This window comes from Olea europaea, chromosome 11, assembly GCF_002742605.1.
Source record: "Olea europaea var. sylvestris chromosome 11, O_europaea_v1, whole genome shotgun sequence".
Taxonomy (NCBI): Eukaryota; Viridiplantae; Streptophyta; class Magnoliopsida; order Lamiales; family Oleaceae; genus Olea; species Olea europaea.
The window spans coordinates 6,456,654-6,465,332 of NC_036247.1; the positions used below are offsets into that span (position 1 = coordinate 6,456,654).

The 8,679-nt window shown below is 32.9% G+C and overlaps 1 pseudogene; it reads right to left on the reverse strand.

Moving 5' to 3' along the window:
* Positions 1–2,961, reverse strand: part of LOC111404381 — an 11,952-nt pseudogene extending 8,991 nt beyond the window's left edge.
* Positions 2,962–8,679: the final 5,718 nt, after the last annotated feature.

Consider the following 8,679-nt stretch of genomic DNA (forward strand, 5'->3'; position numbering starts at 1 on the left):
CACTTTCTCCTTCATTCGTCGTTTCTCCAACTTCCGACATACTATTGTATAAATCAATCGCAATTTCTTCCATACTAGGTAATTTTTGAGCTGATGTCATAGAATTATCAGTTACAGCTTCACAAAACTGCAATTGTCGCATATCATTTTTTTCATAATTGACAGCCTCCAAACATTGTATATTATTAACAAATTCAGCTTCATGACTTTTTGATACCATTGTCACATCTACGCACAATGGAAAGCTTGCAAGATCTTTATCCTTTCTCTTCAGCTCCAAATATAGTGAACTATCGTCTGAAATCTCCATTAAAGGCAGGTTTTTCTTCACTCTATATTATATTTTTACTCTCTGAGTTGATGCACTTACTTTCATCACAGAACATATCATGCACTCAAGGTGGTTGTACGTGCAATCCATCGGGACAACAATTCCAGTCATTTTGTCACTTGTGTACTCATTATCTTGTGTCCACTTGCTTCCATAACAAATGAAGACATTGATTTTTTCCATACCTACAAAAATATTACAAAGAGATTGTGTGAGTTTTTTTTCCTTTTCTTTTTAAAAAGTGACAAAGTAATATGTATCTAGTTATTTGGCCAAAAGTGACAGCATGTCAATTTTTCACATTCTCCTTCATCAAACAACATGCATGCATCAATGTACGTGATTCAAAGTTTCCTTTTTCATATTTATTAACAGAAAACAGGGCTTGAATATGTATCTTAATAATTCCAAAAATGCACAGGAATGCAATAACTTATTTGACCAAAAGTGATACTGTAACTTTTTTTGAAAAAAGTGATAGCATGTCAAATTTTCACGTTCTCCTTCATCAAACACTATGCATGCTTCAATGTACTTGATTCGAAGTTTTCTTTTTCATATGATTTAGCGTGACTATTTTGAAAAAAGTGATAAAATGCCACTTTTTCGGAGAAAAATGACAGAATGCCACTTTTTTTTTTTAAGAAAAGTGACAGAATGTCACCCTCTCCATGTGCAACCACATTGCACGCATTCATGTAATTGATTCAAAGTTTTCATTTTCATATGTATTTTCAGATAATAGGGCATGAATTGATATGTTTTAACTTTCAAAAAAGCACACGTATGCATCCGGTTAATTGTTCCAATGATAAAGGGTGACTGTTCTTGTAGAAAGATAACGAATGTCACTTTTTTGTTGAAAAAGTGACACAATGTCACTTTTTGAGAAAGGTAACAGAATGTTACTCTTCATGATCAAACATCTTGCAAGCATCCATGTAGTCGATTCAATTTTTTCTTTTTCATATGTATTACCAAAAAACAAGGTATGAATTGGTATATTCAAACTTTCAAAAAAGCAAATGCATGCATCCGATTAATTGCTCCAATGATAAATGGTGACTGTTTTGGAGAAATGTCACAAAATGTCACTTTTTCAAAGAAAAGTGACAGAATTCCACTTTCTCACCTTCTCTTATGAGAAAACACATTGCAAGTATCAATGTAATTGGTTCAAAGTTTTCTTTCTCGTGTGTATTACCAAAAAATATGCCTTGAATATATACATTCAAATTTCCAAAAACTCACACATGCATACCTAGCTAATTGTTTAAAAGAAATGCTGTGACTTTTTTTTTTTTGAAAAAAGTGATAGAATGCCATTTTTTCACATTATCCTTTTGTCAAACAACTTGAAAGCATCAATGTAATTGATTTAAAACTAATTTTCCATATGTATTGACACAATCTACTCAACTTCAACAATTTTATTTTCATATATGTTTCCAATCAAATTAATAAAATCGTCAAAAAGAAACTTCATAAATGTTAATTCAAATAAAAATGAGATGGATAATGAGCTATAATCATGGAATCCAAAACATAGAAATACATGTAATTTTTTTTGTGTTTTTATGAAAGATCTCCTCGACCTTTTTTCCAAATTTTTCAATGTTTTTGTGGATGGTTTCCTCGATTTAAAGAATGAACAAACTTTGTTTATGTATTTGTGGAAGATTTTCCCTTTCTCCTTTCAATTTTCCTTTGATTTTTGCATATTGGAGGCTGATTTATGAGGATTGTCATGAGTTTAGGTTTTGAGCTTATATTTTACGTTCAATTTTAAGTAATTACCATTTAATCCAAGTTTATAATGTTTTTTCAAAACAACCTAAAAATATAGGGTACTTTTGTAAGTACCCCTTTATTATACTCATAGCTTAATTAATGTTAACCAATGTAACATGGGATGAGCCCGATTTGTCATATTAATCCTTGTTTGGTAGGATTAGTTTCAACCATGTTCGTCAGTCTATCTCCATTGTCACCACCAAGTAAGAAATTGAGATTGTCAAATGATCAACTTCCTATAACATCTTTTTACTATGGGCTCCTCTTCGGGTTCGGCAAGCTATTTGGTGATCTTCTAAATAACACTTATTGTAGCATACAGGAAATTGGGCATGCTTAATACACTATATCGTTATCAAATCTCCAACTTAGTTAACTACAGTCAAATTTTTTACCAGTTGATTTTAAGGCACTTGATCAAACCTTTATAAAACACGACAAACCCTTATGGTAATGAGAATGCTCATTGTCTTCAAACTATGGGAAATTCAATCCCATCATCAAAGAATTTGGAGAGTGAAAACATGTCCTCATTTTTGCTTTTTGGTCTACCAATATTTATTGAGCATCAAATTGGATGGAAATAGCTTTTTAAATGGCACTGCAAACAAGATGAAAAATACTTTTTGACAAATTTGGTCATGATGCATGAGCGCTAATTAATATAAGGGTTTCATCTCAAGTTCAACTACCAGTCACTATAAGGTTTTCATGAAACCAGAGGATATATGTTGCACTCTCAACTTACATTGCTCAGTTCTTATGAATAACTCTGCAGACAGTTGACGAGCATGTTTGGTTATAATAGTTCTTAGTTGTTGAACCATGTTCTCCATTTAGACATAATAGGTGGTGTTAGGCAACTTGGCGATGAACCTTTTGCGTGGGTCAAGTTTCCACTCATACGGCCTTGATGTTATAATACACTGCATCCGGTTTTAGGAAAAATAGCTAGAAGGTTGAGTGTTCTAATGGATTCTACCAAGAATAATGTAGGAATATAGAGCTTTGATCGATGTAGAGGTTTGACTGAGCAAGTAAAACTTCATTTTCTAATTGTCAACTAAAAATATGAAGGCTTTGTTCCTAACTTCTTTCTGAGTTTTTTGTAGTGTTTTCAAGTTTTACCAAACAATGCTTACAATTAACAAGTGTAAAGTTGCCTTTTGTAATCATTTGTATGGCAAATTAAGAAGAACTCTAATCGATGTCTTCTGAGAAGGCAAGTATATTTTTTTAATACGTTACTTGAGAATATTTAAACCATGTTCAGTAGCACAATACAAACACTGTTGCCATGTACACTTAAATTCTTGAATAAAAGCTAAAATATTTTATTATAAATCCTCTCGTCTTGCTGATTTTTGCTATTTGTGTAGGTAGTTTGCAGGATTGGGGCAGCTCAATGATTTTGCATATCAACAAATGGCATATCTCATCACGAGTCTTTATTCTACTATGTACAACCTCGAATGATATATGCTATAAAGCTCTTATAAGGCATATGTGTTGGGCATGTTTGTACGCTGCACTTTATAATATATACGATTGGACTAGTGTCGTCTGTGTACACCTCATAAAACATATGGGCTTAATTTGGTAACTGACAGTTATTCAAGCCGTGAATCTGATAACTTAGCAAAAATAATGGAACTCCTTGGGGCCATTGGGTAGGAAAGCCATGTATCTGTACGAATTCGAATCTGCACTCAGCCACAATTCGATATACTAGATGATTCTTAACTGTTTGAAACTCCATTGTTATGAACAATGAAAAATGCATTTCCTTTCTAAATTGTCTGCAATTTGCAGATTATTGTAGCTTTACCAACAACTTTTAGTACATCGTGTTAGACTGAACCGTACTTAATAGGATCAGTATCGCCAACTAATGGATTCTCTATATCTACTTCTCCTTTTAAGAGGACATCATATAACAAACATCCATTCAGCTAAATCTGCTGTATGTTGCACTTAACTTCTCAGCTTCAAGTTCTTGCTTCAAAGATTCAACTCGTTCAAGCAAATCCGTGTTTTCTTGTTAATGCCAGATAGCATGAACAAATTAAAGTGTTTTCTAATAAAAAACAAAGCTAATAAGAAAACTAATTACTAATTATAACATCGTGAAATGAAGTTTCGTTAAATTTCACCTTTTGCAATATTTCCAATTTCTCGTTAAGCCCAGTGGTGTCCCCTGTTTCAGGGGAGGAGCCAGGAAATTCGTTCAGTGCGGGCATAATTTAACCCGCGTCGAACATTGAGTTTTGATCATGAATTTAATGATGATAAAATTATAAAACAAAATTGTGATAATACTAAAAATGACAGTTTATAATTAAACGCGTTCCTCGCAAATTTTCATATTTTGGTATCGTTGTATAGTAATGTTATTATCAAGTAATTGAAAGCAAAAACAAGTGAAGTCCAAATCAACCTATGCTTGAAATCAAGCAAAATCATGGGCATTGCTAATAATAAAAAATAAAAAGAACCCTAGTATATGCCCGTCCCTGGTTTTTAGAAGAGTTAAAAGAGCGAAAAGGCTCTCTTGTTTTGGTAGAAAAATCGGATTTATGGGAACAAAATTGCCTTTGCTCATCTTCTGCTTACCGCTATTGCAAGAAGCTCAATATCTGCACATGGGATTATTTCAGGGGCTGTCGTTTCTAGTAGATGGCTCAGATTCAATTGAGGAGCAATTTAGCTGAGATCAAAAGGTCATCTTATACCCACATCCCTTCTGTCCAACCTCACACATCAGAATGCATCAATCTTATAGAGATAAACGTGCTTTCGCATCTTCATGACCCTAAATGAAATGGCTAGAGAGAGGAATGGTGATTTAGTTTTGATTTCTTCTTTTCGGTTTTCTAATATTGTCCAATCCAATAGTGCCAATAAAATTTATTTGAAGCTTGATTCATCATGTAGACAATCTCAGAGGAGACATGAGAGTTCAAAGGTAGCAAAATAGGCAAATCAATTTAGTCAGTTTACCGCTATCCCGCTGTTTCTCCTTGATTTCTGTAGGTCGCCCAAATGATATGCTCACTGCACACGACTTCTGGTTTCTTCTAACCCATATGCCCGCACTCGTGGCTCCGTCCCTGCCCTGTTTTGTGTCTAAGAGATTCTTCACGAAATGCAAATTCTACAGTTTTCATAACATGACAGTTTAGTAACTGAACATCCTACGGAATCATATGATCCCCATCGCCTTTCTCTTTTTCTTTTTTTTAAGAAAATCATATATGTGCCAAGACCAAAAAGATACGCCAAAATCACTAGAATTTACATCAATTAGGTGGCTGTGGAGCCACTTTCAGAAACTCATACATATCTAGTATTGCGGACTGGCGGAAAAGGATTTATGCGAGAAACCTATATATATTTGGAAAAATGCATGGTTTGTGGTTATTATTGTTATTTGATCATTTCTAAGGTTTTTTTCAAATATTTCTATTATTAAGTTATTTGTACAACCATTGTTGACAACCTTGGTGTTGTCAAAATCTGGATCATTGATTTAAAAAATAATAATTTTAAATACTCTTTAAAATTGATGAATGCGATGCTATTAAATGTGAAGTTATCAATCAAAGTAGTATGAGTAGTATGATTCATGTTTATAAGCTTCTTATCATGTGAGCCACAGTGTGTCGAATATGACAAAACGTGATGGCTATCATCAAAATGCCATTGGCCCGTAGGTAAAGTTATTTATAGTTGAAGATGAAATAAACGTGTCTACGACCATTTCAATACGAACAAAGATCCCGTAGAAAGTTATAACAAGCCAACAAAATATCTTACTTCAACATAAGCAGGACACAGGTTATAGAGTTTAGGATATTTATCTTTTGTGTTTGCTTGTCTTTCATTCTTTTAAAATTCCTTTTTTCTACATACTCCTTTTCAAAATTACATTCACACAATTATTGAAAAAATTATAGCAACGATTTCGAACCTTTCATATTTTTGTAGACTTTATCCTAACCTTCAATTTGTACCAACGGATGTCCCTAACCTTTCAAAAATATGCAACAAAGGTCCAAATGAATGATTTTCATCCATTTGACCGTTAGTTGACCAAAAGTCATAGAATTGACCAAATTTTGACCAATTTTAAAAGGTTAAAATAGCATATTTATATTTTACATAATAAAACAGTTTAAAAAAAATAAAATAAAATAAAATAATTAAATCAAAAAAATAAAAAATAAAAACCTTATTCAAAATTTCATCTTCCCCACGCACCCCCACTCTTCCTCCCTCAAAATCGTTTCCAAGACAACAGCCATTGCCAGCCAAAACCTTTACTCCTCAAGAAATCAAGACCAAAACCGTCACTCCTTAAATGAAAACCTTCAGCCGTCCTTCCATAAACAATGGCCACCGTCGATCAGCCAAAAACATAGAAAAATAGAAACCAAAAAACTTTCACAATGTAAATTCGAAACTGAAAATTTGGAGTTTCCTTTCGCCAATTTCCTTTGGCCAATTGTTCACAAACCAAAAATAGGACGTTTGATCGAAGTTATAAGAACTAATTAACAAGTTGAGAAGCTTTGGTTCGTGAGATTGTGTTGGAGAATTTCTGGGTTTCTGGTGCTCTCGAATTTGGGCTTTTGGAGTTCAAAATTTGGGCTTCCGATGTCCATCAAATGCGTCTGAAAATGAGGACTTACTGCTTGGTTTACTCAAATCCCAGATGAGGATAAAAAGGGATCTCATCAACTTTAGCCATACGAGTTTTTCCTTCGGCTTTGAGTCAAGGTCTTTTGGATGTTGGTGGCGATGGCCGACGGTGGCTTAGCCCATGTTGTCTTTGGGTTTGATTTTGAGCGTGGGTGGGGAAGATAAATTTTGAATATGGTTTTCATTTCTTAATTTTTTCTGATATAATTATTTTATTTATTTAAATTGTTTTATTATATAAAATATAAAATTATTATTTTAATCTTTTAAAATTGGTCAATCCTATGACTTTTGGTCAACTAATGGTCAAATGGACGGAAATGATCCATTTGAACCTCTATTGCATATTTCTGAAATGTTAAGGACCTCCATTGTCACAATTTGAATAGTAAGGAAAAGACTACAAAAATGTGAAAGGTTAAGGACCGTTGCTGCAATTTTTCTTAAAATATTTTACATATAAATTTGAAAATTTTCCTGCTTTTAACTACACATTATCTAAAAATTCACTATTCAAAATAATTTTTTCTCTATGTGCTTTTATATCTTCTGAGAGATGATCAATTTCAAGATAACAACTTAGAAAATCTAGATAGAGCATAATCACGGTGTGAACTGATTTAAACGAATGGCCTACCCATTTTTCCTTTTCTTCTTTGGGATTCTTGACAACCCACCAACTGAATCACATCATGATATGTGTACAAAGCTAATCTGTACGAAAATTGTTCAGAATTATAAGGCATTAGGATCAATATAGGTAAAAGCATTTCAAGAAACTCTTTAAACACAAAATGTCTTTTTATTTTGAAGAGACAATGCTTACAAATGACTTTTAAGAGAGACTATATTTTAACTTTTTTCGATTTATAATTGTATTACTTATAGCTTCCTTGTTTCGTAGACAAAGCGGATTCAGAATTGTCTTTCACTCCAAGGCGTAACTTGTATCCATGCGCTTCATATTCGCCCGGAGTTCACTCCCAGAAATATAGCCATCCCTACCCCCTCACGTCAATCCCACGAACCTCTTATCCATTCTCATTGAATCACGGCAAGGGAGTGAATCACATTGTGATATGTGTACAAAGCTAATCGGTACGAAAATAGTTCAGAATTACAAGACATTAGGATCAATATAGGTAAAAACATTTCAAGAAACTCTTTAAATATCTTTTTATTTTAAAGAGATAATGCTTACAAATGAGTTTTAAAGGAGACTAATATTTTAACTTTTTATAATATATAGTGTGTTTGACTCTCCAAATTTAGAGAGCCAAACTTATTCACTATTCTTAATATATAATGATTGTATTTAATAAATTATATATTTCAATACACTACTAGTTTTTTTGCTTGTAGAACCATATCATAGTGAGCCATGGTGCACCATATCGTAATGCTTAATGCGATTAGCCTACAGATAAGATTATTTACAGTCGAAGACAACATAAATCGGTCTATCACAATTCAGTATGAACCTTGATTCTGTATAACTAACTATATTTCTATATAAAACTTGCACTATTGACTCCATTAATCTAGTTGGAGGTTTTTGAACATTGTCCCCAAACAATATTTTACCATCGGTATCATGAACAGACCATGTTTTTGCAATGCAAAAAGTATTGTATATTGACCCTCTAATCACTTATGCACCCGTTAATCTTTTTCATGAATTCTTTCTACTGATCTTTATCGATAGGTAAGAAATTATTAGTTGCTCAACAATACGAACAACAATATAGGCAAGATAATTCATGTAAAGCGTTTATTTTACGTCTATATTTTGAAAATATGCTCATAATCGTTTTGTCTTTTCTAAGATCATATTATGTACTATAGAATAGTTA